Source organism: Eurosta solidaginis, chromosome 4 (genome assembly GCF_040869045.1).
Source record: "Eurosta solidaginis isolate ZX-2024a chromosome 4, ASM4086904v1, whole genome shotgun sequence".
Taxonomy (NCBI): domain Eukaryota; kingdom Metazoa; phylum Arthropoda; class Insecta; order Diptera; family Tephritidae; genus Eurosta; species Eurosta solidaginis.
This window is the reverse complement of record NC_090322.1, coordinates 179,291,892-179,318,028: the sequence shown is the minus strand read 5'-3', so window position 1 is coordinate 179,318,028 and position 26,137 is coordinate 179,291,892. Positions and strand designations below refer to the sequence as shown.

The window sequence follows — 26,137 nt, the reverse complement described above, 5'->3', positions numbered from 1 at the left end:
AGGAATAGTAATCCAAACTTTTTTTTGGATGACGCTGAGGCCTTATAATGCTCCTTTTTATACTGCTGACTTCTTATGTACCAAATTCCTTCAGAGTGTTTACGGCGGTGACGCGCGGCCTCATCAATCAGGTATCTATAAAAATGCCAGCGTTTCTGGGTATTCAGCTAAAACTGTTTGTTCAGCATTTCATTCGTCTCACTTATGGCGAGTATGCTCGCCTCACCGTGTAGATAACATTCTGTAGATATAAAAAAAGAAATCCTGTGTCAGTTCTAAGCGTGGTGTTTTGATAGGCCTGTCGCATCCTCCAGTGTGCTCCGTTTAGGTTTAGCGACCGTATTGGCGACGCTTACATACAAGCGGCTAGCACATTTCTTTAAAATTGGTTATGAGCGTTTCTTTATCTTTGTCTCAAGTGCTGCTGGCAGGAAACTAGATGATTTTGTTAAGGCTCTGGACTTTAGGTACAATTTCAATTTGCTCGCCAAAGTGTAGGTCCTAATCAACTGTCACACCCAGTATTCTTGGGTGTAGGGTAATCGGTAACGTCATAGACTTCCGTGTAGCGTGCTCCACCTACTACACCGAAGATCCTGGATTGACGCCCCGGGCAAAGCAGCATCAACTTTTTGGAAACAAGTTTTTTCAATTAGAAGAAAGTCTTCCTAAGCGGGGTCGGCCCTCGGCAGTGATTTGGAAAACACTCCGAGTGTATTTCTCTCATGAAAAGCTTCTCAGTGAAAACAACTCTGCCTTGCAGATGTCGTTTGGAGTCGGAATAAAACATATAAGTCCAGTGGTGCCAATTTAAAAGGAGCACGACATAAATTGGAAGAGAAGCTCGGCCTAAAATCTCTTCGGATGTTAACGCGTTACACTTATTTATTTAGACTACAGATACAAGATATATTGAGAGAGAAAGAGAAATATGCAGGGAGAGAAAATAAGGAGGGTTGGAACAAATTTAAAAATCCTTTGTGAAGTTGAGCGCCTCTACAAAAATCGACGACTGCGGCAGTTACACATTTTTTTATACAACTTGCTATATTCTTGAGAAATTGTCAAGCTTTAGGGCAGGTTTTCGATGGCGAAATATCATATACCATTTCTTTTTAATTTTGCTATTGTCCTATCGTGAGACTTCTTCAGGGTCTGGCGCCTCCTAAAGATCTGGTCGCTGATAAATTTACCAGGCCTAAAACCGCACTGATAAGGTCAAATCAATTTTTTGACTATTGTCTACAATTTTTTGCACAGTACAGTGGGTAGAAGCTTATACGCGAAATTTAGCAGGCAGATTCTGCGGGAGTTTGCGTGCTTAAAGGGATCTCCTTTCATGTGTTTTGGGCAGAGCGCACTTCAGTGGCAATCTGGAGACATGCGCTCATCTGGAGCAATTGTGCATAGGAGTTCATGCGAACTCTTTATAAACTTTTCGCCTCCTTGTGATTTTTTAGCCGGCCATATTCTCTGTATCATATTCCAGTGCCGGAACATGTTTTCCGTCTTCAGCAATTGGTCGGTTTCGACTTCTCCTTCACTAGATAGCGCTGAGGAAAAGCGTTGCCTCCACAACGTAAGCACACTCTACGCCAGTAACCATATTGTTTGTCATTATTATTTCTGCAGGAATCTGCCCCGGTCCTGAAATATGCACGCATTAATAAAATATGTTGGACGATCTAGCTAAAGCGCTTCTTACTTACATCCACACTTTATCTCCTTTTGCATACTACTTACGTAAATGTACTAGACTAGCACAACTCAAACTGCAGCTATTACGACACAGAAAATTTCGTAGATCCATTGATTCAAAATTGTGCTTTCAAAAGTACATAAATAAAAGCAGCTTGCAGCCATTGCACTGCATCTCAGCAAAATATGTAAATACGCACCAGAAAACTAACACATACAAACATACCAACGAAGTATGCATCGCTTCTTTACTTTAGTGGTTGCAATTACTACTGTCGACATTTTTTACTTTTTACGCTGTCATCTGATATCATTTTCTCGCTACACAGAATTTTATTTAAATTATTTTTTATATAATTTCTCATGTTTGTAGTACAAATATATACTAAAACGGGTTTATTGTGCGTACATATCAGAGAAATGCAAAAGAATACCGTCATGGCAAGTGCACCGCCTACAGCCGCGTGATAATTTGAAGACGAGACATTTTGAAATATAGCAAAGTTTCTTTCCAGAATTTCAGAACCGAAACTGCAGCCAAGAAAGTATTTCAGTCGACAACGTAGTTGTGAAGCAGAGTAATTGAGAGACATCCACTAACTTGGGAGAGGCAGATGGAGGAACGGCCAAAATTGCCTAGGCGGTTAAGCGCCAAATAAATGATGATGATGATGGAGCGCGTTATGTTTAAAAATATGATTAGGCCGTAAGTTGCTGAAATTGATATTTAGCTACTTGCGGGCTACACAATGCCTTTAGAACCTTCTTCGTACGTATACTTAAAGATTTATCGGTCAGATAAAAACATTTTTGTAAAAAAGTGAATTTTCTAGAATGCGCAAATTGTAACTGCTTACCAAACATCTGGAACGTTTGTTGGTGGTTCATATTTAAATATCCTGTTCTCTGTTTCTGAATTTTGCTTTCCTACTTCGTAGCCAGCTATGACTATCATAATGCCTTGCGCAATCTTTGTCCACCAAGCCATGTTCAAAATTTTCTATACTTTTGTGAGGAATGAACTAAACAAAATTTTTGATTTTATTTTTTATCCCTTGTATTCCATTTTACTTGTTTGTTTAGTTAACGCTATTGAAGTATAAAAATTTTGTTTTTTTTAATGGAACAATTTGTTTAATTGAGACATTTTTAGCATTTTTTTTTTCAATTTACAAAAATATTTGTTTCTAGTTTTCTTAAAATTGAAAAACAAATTTTTTTTTCAAAGAATTGTTTAAAATTAAATTTCATGTTATTAATATTTTTTTTCTATGCCGCATTGGGCTTCCATTTTTTCCCTATTTTTTGAAAATTCCTAATTTTGAATTTTAATTTTTAATAAAAAAAAATTTTCCAAATCATTGTTTTTTATTTTTTTTTTTATTTTAGTTGAACAAATTGATTTTTAATATTTTAACATTATAAATTTGAAATATTCTTTTAATTTTTAATTAACATTCCTGATTAAAAAAAAAAAAATTGCCTAAGCAAAAATAAAATTTTCGCTAATGGGTAAGTGTCCCTAAAGCCGCTCAATTTATTCTAACAATGTATATACTTAACATACATAAAACTCGTTGCCTATCTTGTTGCTAGTCGTACTGCTCATCTGGTCCTGCTGGTTTGCTATTGTTGGTTTCCGGCCGTCAGTCAGATATTATATTTATTCCACCCTTTTTTTGCGTGGTAATTGCAGTTTGCTGATTGCAGTGAAGAATGCCCTTTATTCTAGTATATTGTCTTCTTTTGCCTTTGTTCGTTTTAAAATTCAAATCGGTTGCCTTCAAGTTGACGTGGATCTTTGGTCTTCCATATCGCTCTGGTGTGCTGTCAAAATTGTTTGGTGACTCAAATTTTGTGGCAGGATCTTTGAGATCTTCTTCGATATATTTTGCTTCAGACTGTCAGGATTTATGTTAATGAAATCCTTTTGGCATTGCTTGATCAGCAATTTTGTCTTAAATTTTGAACTGGCAGGATCTTCCTCCAGCTAATTCTGCTTTACGAAAGGTTGTTCTGGCCAGCTAGATCTTTAGCAGTTTTGCCAATTTTGATCTAGACTGGCAGGATCGCCATGTACAATGTATACTTTTCAATTTTTAAAAGAAAATGGTTTCTGTTGGCGCTAATGTTCAGCGCTGACATCAGATTCATGAATCTTCTTTATTGAATAAATTCTTTCCTATTTATACAAAAGTTCTTAAACTATACATATATACATTCTTACATTAATAATTACATACTAGAGGTGCATGACTCAATAGTGAGGAATGCTTTGTTATACGAATTATTATATTGACTTACATATTGTCAATATGATTCCTACTTGAGCAATTTGGGTATGACGCATTAATGCATTAGGTGACTTGGTGAACGCGAATGAACTTATGGTAGTTACCTGGGTCAATGAACGTATGTTTGTAATGTTAAGCATGTTTGAAGTGAGGTGAATTCCACGCGATACTACAACACCCTCGAACCTGAACTAAAGCCAGTTTTGGAGCCATTAGGAAAGCCACCATAACAAATAATTTCGGTAGCCATAATGAACCCAATTAACTTGCATAATTCACATCGCGCTTAAAGGATGGACGGTATATATTACAGAAATTTGGATTAACGCAGGTTTCTTCTGTATCGACAAAAAATGCCAAGGTGAATAATTTTAAATTGAAACTGTTGCTTTAAAAATATTTTTCACGACAAATTTGCTCAATTATGGTCTGACAGAACCCAAATTGTATCTCGATCATCAGATATTTTCCCTCTCCCTTTATTGGTAGAGTTAAACGTGTAACCACCAAATCACAAGGAATTTAGTCTTCAAAACATAAAATGGGTCTCACCCTTTGAGTAGTTACGTTCATGCTTAACCCTAGAAAGATAACGTTATTTTTTTACCCTAGATAGATAACGTACGTCTGAGAGACGTGTTCAAATTTAAGGGCCCTAAAAATATAAAAAAAACTTACAGATTTTTTTTTTGTTTTTTTTTTTTTTTTAACCATTTATTTGATATTTGTTCACTTGTTTTAAATGTTTGTTAAAAAAAAATATAAACATACAACAACTACGCTTACGATCACACACACTTAACGTTTACATTTTGGATTCCCCTATGCCGTGAGAAAAGGTGGTTACACGTCAAAAAGGTAAAATGTAAAGGTGATAGTGCAGGTTAGGCTGGATATGAAGGTAAGGATGAAGCTGATAATGCTGAGCGGGGAGTAATTTAGAGAATGTCAGGCATAGAAAAAGGTTGTGGGAGAGAAGACGATAAGGGAGAGACAGGAAAGAAAAAGTGAGCTATGCAATTTCTTATTGTTCTCTTAAAATTGGCAAGCAAACCACAGATCAGACATGACAATGTCATTCGCGTCTGTTTATTTATATAAGTATGTGTCGGCCGCCGTGGTGAGATGGTTGTGTGCTCGACCTACCGCACCAAAGATCCTGAGTTCAAGCCCCTGGCAAAGAAACATCAAAATTTAGAAACAACCTTTTTCAATAGAAAAAAGTGTTGCTAAGCGCGGTCGGGGATTTGGCAAACACTTCTAGTGTCTCTCTGCCATGAAAAGATGCTCAATGAAAATTCCTCTGCCGTACAGGTTATTTTTGGAGTTGGCGTAAAACATGTAGGTACCATCCCGAAAATTTTTAGGAAAAAATTAAAAAAGACGCACGACGCAAATTGGTGAAGAAGATTGGCCTTAACTCTCCTGGGAGGTATATCATGCCTTACGTTTATTTATTTATGCGGAAAATATTAATATCAACAATAGTACTGCCATTACTCTGCGAGAAAAGCCGTATATGTGGTATGTCATATATTGCATTGACTATGAAGAGCAGTTGATTATAAAACAAAATTTTTTTCTAAGCTTATAAGCAACCCTCACTTGGGCTGCTTTCTGATATTTTTATACGTACGTATTTATATTGAAGTATCAGATAATGGTTAACATACATACATAGTAGAGGTTTAAGCCGATAACCTAATCGCCGGCGGCGGCGTAGGCTCTATTCTACACCGGTGGCGGCGGCGTGGACAGCGCGGCGGCGTACGACGGTGTTCTTACTTTAAACAGCTTGATTTTTCTATTTAAAGAAATAATATTTAAGAAAGGTTTTGTTTGTATGTATTTAAGAAAATCAACGTGTTGGCCATTTCGGAAAGATCTGGGGTTTTGCCTCAAGATCACGCACACCGTTCAAAAATTTTCAGGAGTAGCTCCTTGCGGAGGGATTGTCCCTCTTTCGCTTACTCCAGAGAGGCTTCGAACCTAACCCCGGTCTTTGGAATTGTTACTGCTGCGTCTGCTGAAAATAAATAGAGATACATAAAATAGTCACACGTTTGTCTGTATATCTCATGCAAAGCGTAGTTTCACCTGGGGTTAACTCCTAATAATCATCGCGAACACAATTTCTTTAAATCCTTGGCGGTCACACACAAAGGCGACTTACGGTTGCTATTAATGGCCTATTAATATTCATGACTCTCGTGGCGCGGGGCGCCTCCAGTTTTTTTCGGCTGCTTTTAAGAACTACAAATGCGATGGTCGTACAGTACCAATCCCGACCACCAGTCGCTACAACACCTCCTGACTCTCACACCATATGCCAGCACAGAAGCTATAGCACTGCGACTTCGAAGTCATAACTTCGTCTTCGTCACTTTCTTAGAAGCTCTAGGTGTAGCTCCGAAAACTTTCAAACGGATTTTTTGGTCGCACTATGCTGCCGAGCTACACTAGATAAACACCTTGAAATGTTAGGGAGTGACTATTTGGTCAAGGATGCCGTCCTCGAAATCATAAGCAGTCTAAGTGGGTGGCATTGCGTAATGGGTGAAAATCGTATAATCCGCGGCGCATCTACATAATTATAATTTTATAAGGACCCTGGATAAAATTTTTAAAATGTAGATCAAAGTTTGCAGACGCTTGTGTTCGCAACATTGATTTCAATAGTCTTCGTTAAATCAAAACGATATTTTAGAATGAAAGTCGACCGATTTTAAGTTGAAAGATGTTAACTGCTGTTTTCTGGCCTTATGATATAAGAGCTCATTATGGATGACCGCGTAGCTTCAGGTTTCAGACTAGTTCGACTGTCCACTACGTCAGGCTAGTAGAACACACGGTCCTTAGTTTGACTGTCTTGGGAAAGCTTTTCCTTCACCACTTTGAGTGTTCTTGTGAAGGACAAAGCCTCACCTGGTAAATATATGTGCCTACATATTCACATTTGTAAAAGGATCCGTAACGTGTAGGTGATATTTAAACTTGATTGATAGGCTATAATCAATGTGATTCACTCCAAGGGACTAGTTTTGGATAGGGCCGCCAAGTTTAGGAAATCTCAAACCGGGAGACTTGGGTGTTGAAGCATGAAGTGTGAAAATCAAAATTAACATTTCAGACCCTATTGCATAGTTTCGCAAATAGACAACAGATGTTTGAATGTAAGCCCAAGTCATTTTTCAAACCCTTATACGTACATATATCCTCAACTTAAGTATGAGGTAAGAATCATTTCAGAGGAGTGTGTATGCCCCTAGAACCTACTAAAGGTTTTTGCGTCATTGATTTCGCTTATTCATTCAGCCAATCGCAATATAAAATTTTTTAAAAAATGGGCACCTTTTTTGTGTATTTCGCTTTTTTTTTAACAACTTGAGGACAATTTGAAACATGTTCGCCTTGGGTTATTTTATTTGAATTCATTGTTCATTATTAATTTTTTGAAAAAATATGCAAAGTAAGCATATAAATTTATTATACATGTAACTTTCCTTTTAGTATTTTGTTTTAATAACTTGCTGAATTGGGTGATGCAAAGTCCGTGTTAAGCTGACATCGAAAACGCCTGTTATTTTAATTAACTTTTGAACAGTTGGAAATAGTTAAATTTCGCAGTTTGTTTCTTATAACTGGCAGTGATGCGCATCCGTTGATTCCACTTCGACCATATCCGAGCAATTTTCGACATGAACAATAAATGGACTAAACAGGCGTAAATGAGTAGAAAATATAGTAACGCGCCGGCCGCCGCCGCGCGGCGTTTATCGGCGGCGTATATCTCTAGTATATAGGTACATATACACATAAGTGTAGTGTGCCTGACCACACTAATGTACGCGAAACATATTGCTGAGTCAACAGGTTTGATATCTCGATTACATAGCTTTACTTATGAGCCACCTGTGACACATAGCTTAGCAATATATGCTCGCATTAAAAGTGGTACACTTATTTCAGAAACAATTAGCAATTAAGCATTTGTATGTATTTCAAGCGGAAATCGAATATGAGAAATACTCCAAAGTTCAATTTAGCAATTAAGCAATTTTGTATGCATGAATAGAATTAAGAACTTCACTGTCAACATATGAAAGCTGGCGATGAGCCAAAATAAATTATTCTTGACTACAGACTTAAACCTGGTGGTTGTCTTTATTCAGGAATCAAAGCGTGCATTTTAATGCTCGGACAAATGCGGCTGGAGAGCTAAGATAATACTCAAATCCACACTTCATCTTGGACTAGGTCCTACATAGGAGAATCAGGGTAAAACTTGACTCAATCCTGATTCAGTAGACTAGGTCCCCTACATAAGTAGATTTTTTTTACTAGCACAGGCAATGCTTTCAAAACACATAGGGGTGGTTTTTGCATTTTATTATTTACTTATTTTATATTTTGTTTAATCTTTCAGCAATTCTCTTAGCAGGTGCCTTTGAAGGTTCGCTAGTGAATTTATTTTTGTTTTTTTACTTTTCCTTTCTTTGGCTTGGTAATTTATCGTTTTATTTTTTGCTATCGTGCGGAGGGAAATGTGGAAAAGTGCAATAAAGCAATAAAAAAAGTTGTCAATTAAAGCGATCAAAGGAAGCATGAATGCTATTTTCGTTGTTGTCATTTTGATTAAGCTGGCGGTGGCGCTAAAGCTCGCATATTTAATATCATTTGAATACTAAAGTTGAAGGCATTTTTTTGTTTCATTTTATCTCTTTACCTTAAAGGCAGTTGTAAAATTATGAATATATGAATATAATGCAGATCGTGATCATTCAAAAGCAGACGAGTTCTTTGTATGCGTAGAAGCCACGTTTTTGGATTAGTAAATAATGCCTCCTGTAATAACGAAAACGGCGATCTTGTAACTGATGTCCAGAGAGTGCTTAGATTATGGAGGGAACACGTCTCTGCTCTCCTAAATGGAGGAAGCGATTCACTGAGCAGGGATGACGAACCCGATCCCGCAATCGATGATGATGGAATATATGTCCCCCCGCCCGATTGTGACGAAGTTAGAATAGCAATAAACAGACTGCAAAACAAGAAGGCCGTGGGCGCTGATGGATTGCCTGCGGAGCTATTCAAGTACGGCGGTGAGGAGTTGGTAAGGCGCATGCAGCAGCCTTTAGCAAAATATGGGCGGACGAGTGCATGCCCGACGGTTGGAATCTAAGTGTTCCTTGCCCAGTCCACAAGAAGGGGGATACTGCAAAATGCACCAACTGACGTGGAATCAGCCTTCTTAATATCGCATATAAGGTCCTTTCAAATGTATTGTGCGAAAGATTGTAGCCCACCGTGAACCGGCTGATTGGACCTTATCAGTGCGGCTTCAGACCTGGTAAATCTACCATCGACCAGATTTTCACAATGCCCCAAATGTTGGAAAAAAACCCGTGAAAAGAGAATCGACACACATCACCTCTTCGTCGATTTTAAAGCCGCCTTCGACACCACGAAAAGGAGTTGCCTATATGCCGCTATGTCTGAATTTGGTTTCCCCGCAAAACTTATACGGCTGTGCAAAGTGACGTTGAGCAACACCGTCAGCTCAGTCAAAATTGGGAAGGACCTCTCCGAGCCGTTCGAAACTAAACGAGGTTTCGGACAGGGTGACCCGCTATCGTGCAATTTCTTTAATTTGATGCTGGAGAAAATTATACTAGCTGCAGAACTTAACCGCACTGGGACAATATTCTATAAAAGCGTGTAATTACTTGCCTATGCTGATGACATTGATATAATCGGTCTAAACACCCGCGCCGCTAGTTCTGCCTACTCCAAACTGGAAAAAGAAGCGGTAAAGATAGGTTTGATGGTAAATGAGGACAAAACGAAGTATCTGCTGTCATCGAGCAAAGATTCAGCGTATACGCGCCTTGGCAACTACGCTACTGTTGGCAGCCATATTTTCGAAATAGTAAAAGACTTCGTTTATTTGGGAACCAGCATCAGCACTAGCAACAACATCAGCACTGAAATCCAGCGAAGAATCAATCTTGCCAATAATAGCTACTTGGGCTAGGTACGCAATTGAAAAGTAAAGTCCTCTCTCGGCAAACGACAATCATACTCTACAAGTCACTTATCGTACCCCTTCTGCTATATGGGGCAGCAGCATGGATCATGACAACAGTAGATGAAGCGGCTTTGGGAGTGTTCGAGAGAAAACTTCTGCGAAAGATTTATGGACCTCTACGCGTTGGCGATGGCGAGTACCGAAGAAGATTTAATGATGAGCGGTACGAGATATACGCAGATATCCACATGCGAATTAAAACGCAGCGGCTGCGCTGGCTAGGCCATGTTATGCGAATAAAAGATGATGATCCGGCCAAGAAAGTTTTTCTATCGAAACCCGCGTATGGAAGCACAGGTAGAGGGCGGCCCCCACTCCGTTGGAAGGACCAGGTGGAAAACGATTTAAACTCCCTTGGTGTGATCAATTGGCGCCGGTTGGCGGAGCGAAGGAGCGACTGGCGCGCCTTGTTGGACGGCCGTAACTGTTTAGACGGTTAAGCGCCAATTAAGTAAGTAAGTAAGTAAGTAAGTAAATAATGCCTACCAGACGTTTTCGGCTTCATCAACGGGGAGAAGTATATTTATTATTGTTTGTTTTTTTTTGTAATAAATTTAGAGTTTCTTCTACAAATACTGCAAGATTATACCTGAGCTTGAGGTATGATTCATGCACAAAATTAATTACCCTTTACCTAACTCATATAAATACTAGTATTGATCTGTATCTACACCCATATTTTTCTCAAGAGAAAATGTCCAGCCACAGTACCATAGGAAATTTTGTTTAATACACAACTCCAATCAATGTTTGCATTTGCTACTCCAAAACAGCCGTAGAAATGACAAATATGCTTTGTTACAGCTGCGGCTCTGAACGAGAACAACGCATAGAAAAGAGCCGTATCAAACAAAAGTGATAGCATTTCTTATGCTCTGCTACGAGACACCTCATGTTGTAGAGAAAACCAAATAGCAGAATAAAAACTCTAAACGAAATGCTATTTGTAGTGGCGCGAGAGCAAACAAAAAGTTTTGTGCTATTTGCTCTGTTCGGTATATGCATCTCTTGCTATTGTTGTTGGCACTGATGCAACGTTGCTATCTTGTAATTTTTGTACTTGTGGTGTTATTTGTCGGTCTTTAAGAGATTTTTGTAGTTACTTGTTTTGGTCGATATTGTTAAGGCATCTTGATACTCACCTCTGTCCCCAAAAAAGTAGTGGCGCGAGAAAGGACAAAGTATTAGACAGAACAATACCGAAAAAAGCCAAAAGCATAACTTTCATGTTTTGCTCTCGATCCGCTACAAATGGCATTCCGTTTGAAGTTTTTAATATGCCATTTACTCCGCACTAATACACGGCGTTGCTCGTAGCAGAGCATAAGAAATACTACCTTGTTTTCGTTGCGGCTCAGCTCTATGATCTGTTCCTGTTCAGAGCCGGAGACATAGCAAAAACAAAGCTCCAGAGTAATATGCAATTTCTATCACTGAATATACGTGATATATTGTATTTCTTAAAGGTTCAAAAGTATGTGTGCAGAGTATTGAATTTTTCTTTACTAATTTGGGAAAAACTTAAACAACGTAACATCGGTTCGTAAAGGGCGACAAAGACACTTCTCGGAGGTTTTGAGGAGTGTTATAAATGTTGATGATCGTTTTCCGGATATAGATCTGGTACGTTCCAGTCACAAGCACATGGAACTTCTAGTTCCATGGAACTTGGCGTCGCCAGATCCTCGGCTGCTAAAGAAACAGGATTTGCCACGGCTGGGTGCGGTTGACAATTGGGTTGGAGAAGCTATATATTGCGCTGGTAACCTCTTGAAACGGTTGCGCTACACAATAATTCGAATAATTTGGGTACTTTAGTTGCCTTTAACGACAGTCATACCTGCCGCGGTCATTCTTCAAGCCCCATAAGCTGCTGGCTGATTCTCTTGCATGGACGGATGCCTCAGGCAGCCGTTTAACCCCTCTCGCCACAACAAGGCGTCCAGAGTTTAATTGGGGATAGTGCCAATATTCGCGTGGTGTAAAAACTTAAAAGCTGTGTAGACTGTGGTTGATTAAATAGCAAAGCTTAGCAATGTATGAGCCGAGACGTGTTTTCATTCAGTCATCAGAATAGGACATTATTAACTTTTTTAGTGGGGCAGGGTCCCCTTCGACATGTAAAAGTTAAACAAATATGTGCATAGGACATCACCATGTTAAATCCTTTTGTATTTGCACTCGTTTGTGCAACTGTCACTATCAAATTTCCGTCGCAATCAAATCAATGTTGCCGCGTGGGTGGTTTAACATATAATAATTCATTTTATTCAAATTAGAAGCTTACCAGCAAACATTTGTTTCTTTGCATATGTTCATATGAATATGTATGTACATAGGTTAAATATAAAGATAGTAATGAGCGCATCTATATGTGTATTTGTGATTGATGAGCATAAAACGAATTCAATAAATCAATACATATAATTCAAATGAGAAAATGAGTGTTTAAATTTGCATGAGAATGAATGTATAAGTAATTGTAACTATGCAGAGATGCATTCATATAAAATGTAAAAGTATAAAATTTAATACTTAAGGTATGTATAAAGTGCATATATACGTTTATACAAATTTGGTTACTTCAAGAAACTCGTTAATATAATTCTTTCACTTGTGATTATGAGGTCATTTGATACAAGTTAGTAATTACATGCGAGCTATAAAGATGAAATACAACAGCGAAATGAAATATGGACATATGCAGTGTACGATAATAGTAGTAATATTATATATGAAATATGAGAAAAACATATGGTTGATGTTCTCCAACATTCCGGCCCCGTTGAACGATCTGCGGTCTTCAATATACGCTTGTTGGAAGCATCGCTAGTTTGTGAATTGCGCGGCGTAACACACCGGTTGCCGTTTTTACGTCTGCCACACGAACTTTACCGTCGGCGCCGGTTTTGATACCTATTACTCTTCCCACCATCCATTTTTGGGGTGGCAAATTGTCTTCGTGCAGCAGTACGAGGGTGCTAATTTCCAAATTGGGCTGCGGTTTGCCCCATCGAGTTCGCGCCTGCAGGCTCAGTATGTAGTCCCGTTGGAAGGCGGACCAGAACTGTGCCTTCAGGGACGAGAGCCGCTGCCAGCGATGTAAGAAGCGTAGTTTCTCGGTTGATTTGTGGGTTTCGGGCATTGCTGTGAACGAGTCTCCAATTCCGTTCGGATCGTCGGATGCGCCTGCGATTGGACGCGAATTGAGGATTGCCTCTACCTCTATTAACACGGTGCCTAGCTTCGAAGGTTAGTGCTGTGCCGCCGATTACGCGCACTAATAGGTGCTTTGCGCTCTTCACGGCTGCCTCCCATAGTCAGCCGGAATGCGGTGTGCGTGGGGGTATAAAAACGAACTCCATGCCTTTCTCTGTTGCGAATAGGTATATTTCTTTGCGTTTGGCGTCTACTTCGATTAGTTTGGTGAGTTCTTTGAGGCGTGCGTTGGCGCCGACGAAATTCGTTGCGTTGTCGCAATACAACTTCTCCGGTATTCCGCGACGTCCGACGAACCTTTTAAGTACAGATAAAAATGCAGTTAGTTGAAAGATCAGAAACGGGTTCTATATGTACAGCTTTTTAACTGAAACAAACAAAAATAGCAACATAAGATTTCTAAGGTGGTCGGCCTCTTAACTTGTGTGTGGTATAAAAGGGCCCACAAAAATCAACTCCGCAAATAAGAAACGGTCTAACGGAGCGCAACCTATCTCGTGGCAAGTCACCCATTATTTGGCTCATCAGTTTAGGCCTGTATTTAAAACAGCGAACGCATTCATGAACTACCTTCCTAGCCACATCTCTGGCATTTATGACCCACAACTTTTGTTGCATCAAACCGATTAAAATCTTTGGACCTGCATGACAATTCTTTTTATGCAAATGTTCAATATATTTGTGCACAAAGGTTGATGATTTTGACAACAACAATGGGAATTTTACATCATTTGGAAACTCTGAATGTTTGAGGCGGCCTCCAACGCGAATCAGAGACAAACTTCGATTTTCTTTGCTATGCTCCTCTATGAAAGGGTTCAGCTTTTGGATGTTTGCTTTTGGATATTCGCCCTTCTTCATTTGCTCCGTTGCTTCTGCAAATTCGAATTTTTGAACTGTTTCTACAATTTTTAAAAATGCCCAATTATATTCAGTTGCAGTTATATTTGTATTTTTTGTATTTGTTAACGGCCTTATGAATCTATAAAGATATGCCACGATTCGCACAATTTTGTTAAAGGATGATATTGAGTTAATAATATTTAATATTATATTTTCCTTTAACCCTAGATTCAGTGTGGTTTTAACCTGTTTAATTTCTAACTGTGCGTTGCTCTCTGCTAGTTCAAATTTTGGGTTTTTTGGCCAATTCGTCGAATCTGTTAGAAAATTTGGCCCTTCACGCCACAGAGGTTATATAAGTTGATCAATGTCACATCCGCGTGAGGCGAGGTCAGCCGGATTTTGTTTACTTTGCACATGTTTCCATACAACATTGGTTGTTTTTTCTTGGATCTCAGCTACTCTGTTCGCTACGAATGTTGATAGAGTTGATGAGTGCTTTTTCAACCAATATAGCACTATTTCTGAGTCCGACCAAAAATATACGCTTTGAACTAATAAAGATTTGAACAGTGGCTCAATTACTTGATAGAGTGTTGTGAGCAGTAACGCGGCGCAAATTTCAAGCCGCGGAAGGCTTTTGGTTTTTAAAGGCGCTACTTTAGATTTGGCTGTTAAAAGCCGTGATGTTACAGCGTTATTATGTGAGCTTCGAATATATGTGCAACAACCATATGCGCGTTGCGAAGCATCACAAAACCCATGAACTTGTATGCCATTATTTGGCGATATATTAACAAACCGAGATACTTCCATCTTGTCTACTTGAGCCAAATCTTCTGATAGCTTTTGCCATATTGTCTCAATAATTTGGGGAATTGATTCATCCCAAGCCAACTTTAATAGCCATAATTCTTGCAATAGTATTTTAACTTTGATAATAATTGGACAGAGCAAACCTAATGGGTCAAATATTCGTGACGACACTGACAGTATATTTCTTTTTGTGGCCTTTATTTTAAGTGAATGTCGGTCGATTTTAAATTTTATTGTATCTTTTTTCGGAGACCAAGTAACTCTGAGGGCCTTGATTGTGCCGCTGTCATCCACTTCCAACGATTTTTCTTTATCGTCGTTTCTAAATAATTTTGGATGATTGGAGTGCTACTTTGCAAGGCTGAATGCCCCGGCCCTTAAAATCGTAACGACCTCTTTTTCAATTTGTTGCAAATTATCTATGTTGTCAGCGCCCGATAACATGTCATCGACGTAAAATTCTTCGCGTATTACCTTACATCCTAGCGGATATTGTTGAGCGTACATTTCGCTTAACTCTTTCAAACATCGAATGGCTAGGTATGGCGCTGGCGCTGTACCATATGTGACGGTGTTTAGGCAAAATGTTTGGATTGAATCTAATGGGCTTTCTCTATATAAAATGAGTTGGAACCTTTTTTCATCGTCATTTATGGCTACTTGCCGGTACATTTTCGTAATATAGCGGTAATTGCATATTTGCGACAGCGAAAGCGTATCAATGCGCTGAATAATTCTGGTTGAATGGTAGGGCCAACCATTAACGTATCATTTAATGAAACTTTTGTGGAGCTTTTGCATGACGCATCGAAAACTACTCGTAGTTTGGTAGTTGCGGCGTCTGTTCTTAAAACGCATTAATGCGGAATAAAATAATGCGGTGAATTTATATCAATATCTTCGATTTGAGTCATATGACCTAAGTTAATATATTCATTCATAAATTCTTTATATTTGTTATAAACTTCAGGCGTTTTTTGTAATCGTCTTTCTAATGAAAGGAATCTTTTTTGGGCAATTTCATATGTAAACCCGAGGTTTGATAGGTTTTTTTTTGAATGGCAGTTTTACCTCAAATTTCCCGCTGGGCAACAGTTTTACGTTCTCTTTAAAGCAGGCATGCTTAACCAACGAAACGATATCATTTCGTTACGATAATCTACGTTAATAAACGAAACGAAGTCATTTCGTTTCGTTTACTAACGTTAAGATCGTCAAATTAACGAAATGATTTCGTTTCGTTTTCTGCCATATCAAAACGAAATCAAATCGTTTATGTTGATTATTAATTTCAAACTATGCTGGCAAAGCTGATTGATGGCGGAGTCATTAAAGGTGAAAGCATTATCCAAGCTGATTGCAACTTTTCTCATGAATTTTGACAGTACGAACATTTCTCAGAGTATTTTTGACATTACCACCAACGAATTACACAAACAAATTACATAGAGTTTGTGTGTGTATGTGCGCTCGTTGTTGCCACCTTACGGCTTCACCATGGCTATAGCATTGCCAGCATAATTCAAACATAAAGTATCAAGTTTTCGTTAACGTTTTTAACGTTAACGAAAGCTTTTCGTTTCGGTTAAAAACGAGATACAATTTATCTTGATAATTTCTTTATCGATAATATTTCGAAGTGTTTCAACGGAAACGGTGGAAATTTTTTGATAAACGATTAGCTTAACGTTAAGGTGCATCCCTGCTTTAAAGTGGGCTTCACATTCTATGTGTTCTGGCGTTAACTTTGAAGCGCAACTTGCAACCTCCTATTTCCCAAAATTTCTTAAGCGTCTCACTTATGGTGTTATCTTTTTCATCAAGGTCTTGTACAGTGGCAACTGTTAGATAGCAACCCGCTCTTATCATTTTTGGGCTAGCTTTACATTTTCCTGAAACAATCCATCCCAATTGGGTCTTTTGTAAAGTCAGTAACTCATCGTTCAACTTTATTTGACCCACTGAAAAGAGGCTAAAGAAAATTTCAGCTCCAATTAAAATATCAACCTTTTGTCGTTTAAAGAAGAATGGGTCGGCTAATTTTATATTTGAAGGTATGTTCCGATCTGTCGTGGTAATATTGCCTTGTGGTTGATATCCTGAAATTGACTTGATAACCCAAAGATCAACAGTAGCTTTGTATTCATTTACACGAAATTTAATAAAGGTTGACACCCTGCCCTTGATATTTGCCTCGATTTGCCCAACACCCGCTATTTGCAACTGTTTGCGATCTTTTTTCAGTTTTAGTCTTTTGGTCGTTTCTTCGCTGATTAAATTGATTTGCGACCCTGAGTCTAATAACGCTCTAGCTACCATGTATTCACCGTTTTGGCTTCTAATTTGGATCACTGCAGTTGCTAATACTACTACGTCATCTGAGACCGAAGCACCATTGGTCGGATAGGTTACAGAAGCAGTGTTTGATGCAACCTGAGACGTAACGGGTGCATCATTACTTGCTGCAGAAACGGACGCCACTTGGTATTTGTGTAGCAGTGAGTTATGTGGGCGTTGGCAAACCCGACATCGTCCAGCACGACAACTAGACACGCTGTGACCTGTTTTTAAACAATTAATGCAAAGCGCATTTTTCTTTGCAAAATTAAATCGATCGGTAACCGTTAAATTAGCAAATGATCCACAATTAGTGATAAAATGACCTTTTAATTTGCAATATGCGCATTTGTTAACTTTAGCTTTGGTAATACTAAATGTAGATCTTTCAGATCGCTTTTCCGATGGCTTATTTTCTTTGAGCGATGAGGGCTTATAATTTGTATGGTCATTTACTTCTAGAGACTGACAGCGCCTTATAAGAACTTTAGCGCAATCATTCCATCTTGTCAGTTTAGAGTAATCGAGTTGATCATTCCATTTTGCCCTTGTTGCACCATCAACTTTAGACATGGCTAAATGAATAAGTAGCGCATTTGTTATGTCCTTATCGTTACCCAACGAATGCAATGAATCATATGTGGCAGATATAGTATCAACGGCATTGCGGAGGAGGGACGCGATTGGCTGAGAAATTTTAGGTATGCTAAACGTTTGCTCTACACTGTCAAAAAAAATTAGACACTTTTTGTCATATCTTTCCGCTAAACGTTCTAATGCTTTCGGGTAATTTTCGGCAGTAATCTGAAACGCTTTTACTGTATTAGAGCTTCACCAGATAAACTGCTCAATAAATGGTTAAACTTTTCAATATTCGAGAGGGACGTTTCATCATGAACCAAAGTTGTAAAAGTTCCAATAAAATTTTTATAGTCCGCATATTTGCCGTTGAAATTTGGCAATTTAAATCTGGCAAGCTATTTATAGGTGCAATTGTAGCACTAAACGTAGTTTCCAGTGCTGTGATATCATGTAGTCTGTTTCTACCCAACAACGAAAGCAACTTGGATTTTGTCGAAACACATAATTCCTCAATTTCACCTCGTTTCTCATCTTCAGAGTCAATTTTTTCTATCTCCGTTTGATATGCCATAACTTGCTTCATATACGAGTTTAGAATATCTAACCTACATTCAAGGTCTATTGGGTTCGAAGCAACTGAAGAATCATCAAGAAGATTCTTGATGCGAGTTATATTTTTGCGAGAAGAAGCACGATGTTGTTTCAGAGTAGCAAGAGAATTGGCTACTAAATCACCGGCGTTATCGCTTGAAAGAGGCATTTGAGCAAAGTGACTTTAATGTAATAAACGAAATGTACAAATAAGCAACAATTGAACAGGGATTCAATATACCCTTGTTCCACACCCAGCCCGAACTGTATGAAATTTACTTTTCGGTTTGATTTGGTTTCGATTTATTCTCAAATTTATGAAAAGGTTTGCAATAAACCTTTGGCTCGAAAATATCAACAAATTTTCGATTTAATTTAGTAGCAACTCTGCTCAAGAATTTCCGATGTATAAATTGGGTTCCAATAACTCAATTTTAAACCATCAAATTATTAATTGAATGCTAATATTAGCGCATTGTCAACTTATCGAAGTTGAAAATCAATTTTGTTAAATATATGACCTCCCTAATGCCATGTTAGTATACCAACTCAATATTGGGTTTTACTGCTAGCATAATTGCATTCACAGTACCATATTAGTCTCATATATTTATTAAAATCGTATGATCCCGCTAACTCGTCTTTATTGAAAAACATATATTTATGTATATGTATATGTACATATACTACTTTAAGGCATACCTTTGAAATTATACGTGCAAATTTTGGACACCGCAATATCATGCGTTCTTTACATAGTCAGCCCTTATACATTTACCGCTCTTTATATATATATATTCCTGCTCTTTTGTATACCTGTTGCTAACTCTTTTGTGGCGTTATATAAAAGTTACCGGGACCTATATACAAAACTGCCGCTATTTTTAATGGCTCGGCCTTTTGGGTTTCTAGAAGAATCCACTAATTTTTCCTTTTTATGCACCGTCTTTATTATGACCTTTTCCTGATGAATCCTTTACTAAATTTTTTTTTTTTTTTTTTAACTTTGATATTTCGTTTTTATTCTTTATTTTTCTCTTTTAACGCCCGCAATATATTTTAAGTTTCAAATTTACATACCTCATCCAAACCTATGCACATTTCTTACGTGATTTGCCGACCAACTGCAACAACAGATGCACCACAATTTGGCCACAAGCCACCACACCAGCCAAATCGGATCACCAATCCCAGCAATCAGCAACAGCCGTATCAACCAGCGAGAACCCAACTCAATTGTCTTCAGCAGCAGGAGTCGACCAGGCAATCAACAACAACTCCACATGTACCACCAAATCTGCATCTATTTTTCGCCGCAACCAGCCACAGTATCACTATTATATGTTTTATTTATTTATTTGTTACACCCACGCAACAGTGATTAGAAATTTAATAATTTTGTTTTTGCCGCAGCAATGCGTATAAATTTAACAATTTATTGTTTTAAAGCACGGCACTTTCACTTTGTATTTTCTTTATAAAACTAGAACTTCACTGTACAGTCCTGTCACGGTCGCCAAAATGTATTTGCACTCGTTTGTGCAACTGTCACTATCAAATTGCCGTCGCAATCAAATCAATGTTGCCGCGTGGGTGGTTTAACATATAAAAAAAAAAAAAAATTTTATTCAAATTAGAAGCTTACCAGCAAACATTTGTTTCTTTGCATATGTTCATATGAATATGTATGTACATAGGTTAAATATAAAGGCAGTAATGAGCGCACCTATATGTGTATTTGTGATTGATGAGCATAAAGCGAATTCAATAAATCAATACATATAATTCAAATGAGAAAATGAGTGTTTAAATTTGCATGAGAATGAATGTATAAGTAATTGTAACTATACAGAGATGCATTCATATAAAATGTAAAAGTATAAAATTTAATACTTAAGGTATGTATAAAGTGCAGATATACGTTTATACAAATTTGGTTACTTCAAGAAACTCGTTAATACAATTCTTTCACTTGTGATTATGAATTCATTTGATACAAGTTAGTAATTAGATGCGAGCTATAAAGATGAAATACAACAGCGAAATGAAATATGGACATATGCAGTGTACGATATAGTAGTAATATTATATATGAAATATGATAAATACATATGGTTGATGTTCTCCAACACCTTTTTTTTTAATTCTTTTAGGTTTTGATGTTGCGTTCCTAAACTGCCTGCCGATTACACAAATAATTTGCAGTCCACCTTTTTTACTGGGAGGAAGATTGGACACGTCCAAGTCCTGCAGTAACGTGCTGTGATTGACTGTGTCAAACACTTTGATAAGTCAAGCGCTACGAGAAATGTTCTGTGGTGGGATTCTTGATTCAATACGTATTTTAATTGTGTAATTATGGCGTTTAGCGCGGTGGTAGTGCTATGTATATTTTCGGGAGAAGAGGCTCTATTAATGAGTTTGATGAGATACGAACTTTTTAATAGAATTTCTTAGTTAGGTTCTTATAAACAAAACTTCTAAGCTATAACCTTTCTAGGTCGATAAATAAACTATTATTTTTTAGCTTTTAAAGAAATTGATTGTAATACGTTCATATAAAATGTTGTGGCGAATATTAGCATCATATGGCAGCCACTCTTATGTACACATTAAAGCTAGCAACACTTACGTGCATAGAAGGCGACGAAGAATACCTCACATACACATACGTAGTCATCAGCTAAGAGAGGAAGTAGTTACTCGCACATACACACGCATATGTCTAGAGGAAAAGCATAAACTACAAATATACATGTATATAGCTTGGTATCCAAGCATGCGGTGCAGCTATTCTAGAACGCATCATCGTGAAACGTCTAAACCTTTGGAGCATTGACGAACGAGATATCCGAGAGTATAAAAGCAGCGCAAGCCGAGAAATCAGAATCAGTTTAATTAAAACACGATTTTATGAAGTACGTGGTATTGAAGTATAATTTTACTACTCCCAAAGTTTTGCAATACTGAATTTTGGAGTTATTTATTCGACAGTTCAGTGATTCGAACGTTAGCAGAAGGTGTATAAATTTCAGGAATTTCTCATAATTCGTTAAAATATTTGTGTCGAACTTTGCGTATGCGTAACATTTAACATATAGCATAGAGTATCTAGGCAATTTTTTGGCAGCAAAACAAATCGTGCTATTTGAACCTGCATGAATAAATTATTCATAATAATTTATTAAATTTCCTTCAACGCAACCTTTCCCCTCACTAACACTGCCAAAATAAGAATCGAATCTAAAATTTAAGATGCTTTATAAATCCATGTGAGTGAAGAAATATATAAGTAAATGCTAAGAAATCTCAAGTTGACGTTACGGTTGATAAACCCTGACGTTGAAGTATTGTGAAAATTAATGACTGACAATCCTAAGACAAGAAGTATGCATAAAATTGAGTTAAAGAAGAGTGGGGTGCATAAATAAAAGATGAGTACACATGTTAGACGACCCATAAAACAACAACAGGTATTTATACACACAACGTACACGCATGCAAACACATATACAACCTATGCTTGTGAATGAAAACGACATAGGTAAAATAGAAGCCACACAATGGAGCACATTCAAATATATGAAAAGTTTTTATATTTTTATGTAAGGTTGGGTGGGTGCACGGTCGCTTTTGATGGACAACGGAATGCGGCCAATGCGTTTGGACAAATAGAGATGGCAAACAAATATGCGCATGCTGTATGTCATAGTGGTATTTACCACAAGGTATAAGCAACACAGGTAGCCAAACAATTTAACGGAAGGACAAAGAGACAGACCAGCTGTCAGACTGGCATACAGACGTTGAGTAGCATTACAAATAAATGAATACGCGAATGAATAAGTGAGTGAATAGCTGAGTGTCTGAGTGGATGCATGACAAGCGAATGTACAGGTGAAATAAAGAGGTCAGGATGAAGAAGTAGAAAAAAAAAAACACGTACACTGCCTATTGCTACGGGACAGCTGATGTTGAAAAAGAAGCACACTTTAAACCCAGTTGGATATATAAGAATATTATTAGAGTACTAGTGTACTCTACAGTGCTCTTAGCCCATGAGAGGAACAAAGCTTTTGGAGTGACTGCTGGTTAACGTGCACAACGTGCGCTCAAACACAACCCTGCAAAAAATGCCATTAGTCTAGCATAAGGCCGGGATGAATCGCAAAGGTGTATGCGACCAATGCCAGTCTTGATCTCTTTGTATGAGTTAAACTGTTCCCTTTTGTTTTAGCATGTCCTATGAAGAGACTAATTTTACCCATTTATACACGAAAGGGGTCGAAAGGAACAATCCCATTTGTACCCATATGGGAACATATGAAGACTAGTCCCTTTTCGGTTCAAAAATGACACAAATAGGGGCAGTCTCATTTTTCATAGCAGAAACACAATCTAAGGGTTTGCCAATCTACCAAATATATTTCATGTCAGTTATTCGCCCGCTTTTCAAAAAGGAATAAAAAATATTCTTAGAAAATTTAACCCTAACTCCGGCGTAGTCGGTAAGTCCTAGTAATTTAGGGTCGATATAGGGCTCCGCATTTTTCTTAAGTAATTCGATTCAATCACCTGTAATCTTTTTTATACTCAGCTGAGCAGAGCCCACAGAGTATATTAACTTTGTTCGTATAACGGTAATCCGTAACGACATTAACTAATCGAGATAGATATAGACTTCTATATATCAAAATGATCTGGGTGAAAAAAGAAATTAATTTAGCCATGTCCGTCCGTCCGTCCTTCCGTTTGTCCGTCCGTCTGTAAACACGATAACTTGAGTAAATTTTGAGGTATCTTGATGAAATTTGGTATGCAGGTTTCTGGGCGCTCATCTCAGATCGCTATTTAAAATGAATGAAATCGGACTACAACCACGCCCACTTTTTCGATATCGAAAATTTCGAAAAACCAAAAAAGTGCGATAATTCATTATCAAAGACGGATAAAGCGATGAAACTTGGTAGGTGCGTTGACCTTATGACGCAAAATAGAAAATTAGAAAAATTTTGGACAATGGGCGTAGCACCGCTCACTTTTCAAAGAAGGTAATTTAAAAGTTTTGCAAGCTTTAATTTGGCAGTCGTTGAAGATATCATGATGAAATTTGGCAGGAACGTTACTCCTATTACTATATGTGTGCTAAATAAAAATTAGCGAAATCGGATGACGAACACGCCCACTTAAAAAAAAATTTTTTATAGTCAAATTTTAACAAAAAATTAATATCTTTACAGAATGAAAGTAAATTATGTCAACATTCGACTCCACTAATGATATGGTGCAACAAAATACAAAGATATAAGAAAATTTCAAAATGGGCGTAACTCCGCCCTTTTTCATTTAATTCGTCTAGAATAATTTTAATCCCATAAGTCGAACAAAAATTTGCCAATCCTTGTAGGGACATAGTGTAGCATTATGCGTCGTACCCATCTATGTAATACACTTGCGGCATTACGCATCATGAACTTCTATGCCAAATACATTTTAGTAATAATCATATTACAATATTATCCAACATAAATTATTGAACTAACCCAGCGGTTAGCTAACATCAATGGAATGCCGAATATGAAACCCTTGTCCGTTCACAGCTAATAAATTTTGCTTATTATTTACATACAACAAATTATGGGAACTAACTAAAATACTCGCACCGATCTGCTGGCGTTGCGAACAGGCACACAAACTTACATGTATGCATAGAATTAACCAAATTACTCCCATTGATCTGCTGACGTTGCTAACAACGTATACATATCTACATGTATGGAGTCATGCATACAAATCTACATGTATACAAAGCCTGTATACAAACTTACATGTATGCATACCCCATTACCAATGTACATATTTTTAGTTTATTAGTATTAAGAAAATTACAAATGTACAGGTTAAGAAAATAACTAAAGAGAAAGAATTTTTTTAATAAAGGGAATGATTTTCAGACCATAGAAGTCTTCACTCCTATTTATTCAAAGTAAATATTTCATGGCGATCCTGCCAGCTTGATCTTAAATTAACTTAAAAATTGCTCATTAAGCAAAATTCGTTAGATCTTGCTGCCCAGAGATCCCAGTTTTTTTTTTTGAAGAAAAAAAAAGTTTTGTTAAAAAACAAAAAGGAAGCGATGTTAACAGCAGCAGTACAATCAAAAAATTAAGCAGCGTTTAGATGACATAAAATACGGACATTGGTAAAAATTTTAACTGGCAGCAAGCGAGCATATATAGAGGTGGAATATAATAAGGAATAAATATCACATGGAATATAACAATTTTGACAGGCAGCGAAATAGAACCCTCTGAAAACAAGACTGGCAGCAATAGAGAATAAGTATAAAAATTAGAAACAAATTGGGCGGCGTTTCGGACGCTAAACCATTAGCAAAAATGAGAGTTTTTGCTTAGGAATTTTTTTTTTAAAAATAAGACATGTAGAAAAAAAAAACGTAATGTAAAATTTAAACAAAAGTATGTACAAACAATTTCTTTTAAACTTGAAAAAAAAATATATAATACAAAAAATTACTTTGTTAAAATTTAAAGTAAAAATTTTTTATGAAAAAAAGAAATAGCAGGAAAATTAAAATTTTTTTTTATGGAAAAAAAGAAGTAGCAGGAAAATTTCTTATTTGCTTAAACTTTTATAAGGAAAAATATTCAAGTAAATTGGAATATTTAGGCACTTCTGTAAAATAGCCAATTAACTTCAGACAGTTCACCTATCCTCTGGAGAAAGCCCATAGAACATTTTTATAAGGTTTAAAAATAAAATAACTCTGTTAGTAATAAATAAAAATGCAAAGAGACTCCTCAGATATTCTTCTCTATTGGTGGGACGAAAATACCCGACACATTAGGGACCTACCCAAAGAATTAGAGGGTTTAAAGAAATTGTGGAAGATAATAGGTATGGAAAGGGAACCCACAATAGAGGACATTATAAACCCCACTACCAGGGAAGAGGAAATAATGCGTATGATGAGGAGAGTGTTCCCCGAAAATTCCAAATGTTAAGTAGCATCAAAAAAAAAATATATATATTAAAAGCTCGTTTAATACGAATAGATAAGACTATTTCCAAATATATTATAAACTACACTAAGAAAATTTTTTTTGGGAATATTAAAAAAATTTTTTTTTAAATATTTTTAATCAACAATATCCACAAAATAAAAAAAATTATAAAACAAAATATCTAACTTCTTATTAAAATTAGAAAACTTTCAAGATGTCTTGGTGGACAAAAATAGCCCAAGGCAATATGGTAGCCATAGCTGGCTACGAGGTAGGAAAAGAAAGCTCTGAAGCAACAGATAGCAAGATAATCAAGTATGAGCCACCAACTAAGGTAGATACAGAAAATACTCCGAACATCCCAGATGTTTGGTTAGCAATTATAGGTTGTGTATTCATGCTATTGATCATCACAATAGCTATGATGCTCAAAAACTATATGAAGCACAAATTTAGGCAGGTAAAACCCGCCACAACTCGTATCTAACCCATTACCAGTACCAAACCCAAAGCTGAGGAAGAGCGATAAACAATTCAATTATTAACCCTCAAAATGTAGCAAACCACCTTAAAGGCAGCTTCATTAGACCTGCTCAAATTTAATGACAAATCAATAATTTGCATACTTCAAAGTAGCAGTTTCC

General features: G+C 37.2%; 1 protein-coding gene across 28 annotated transcripts in view; it reads left to right on the top strand.

Annotated features, from left to right (window-relative positions):
* The window catches only part of mmd (mind-meld), a 1,228,927-nt gene that overhangs the window by 458,990 nt on the left and 743,800 nt on the right, over positions 1 to 26,137 (top strand). The gene's annotated exons all lie outside the window — the stretch shown is intronic.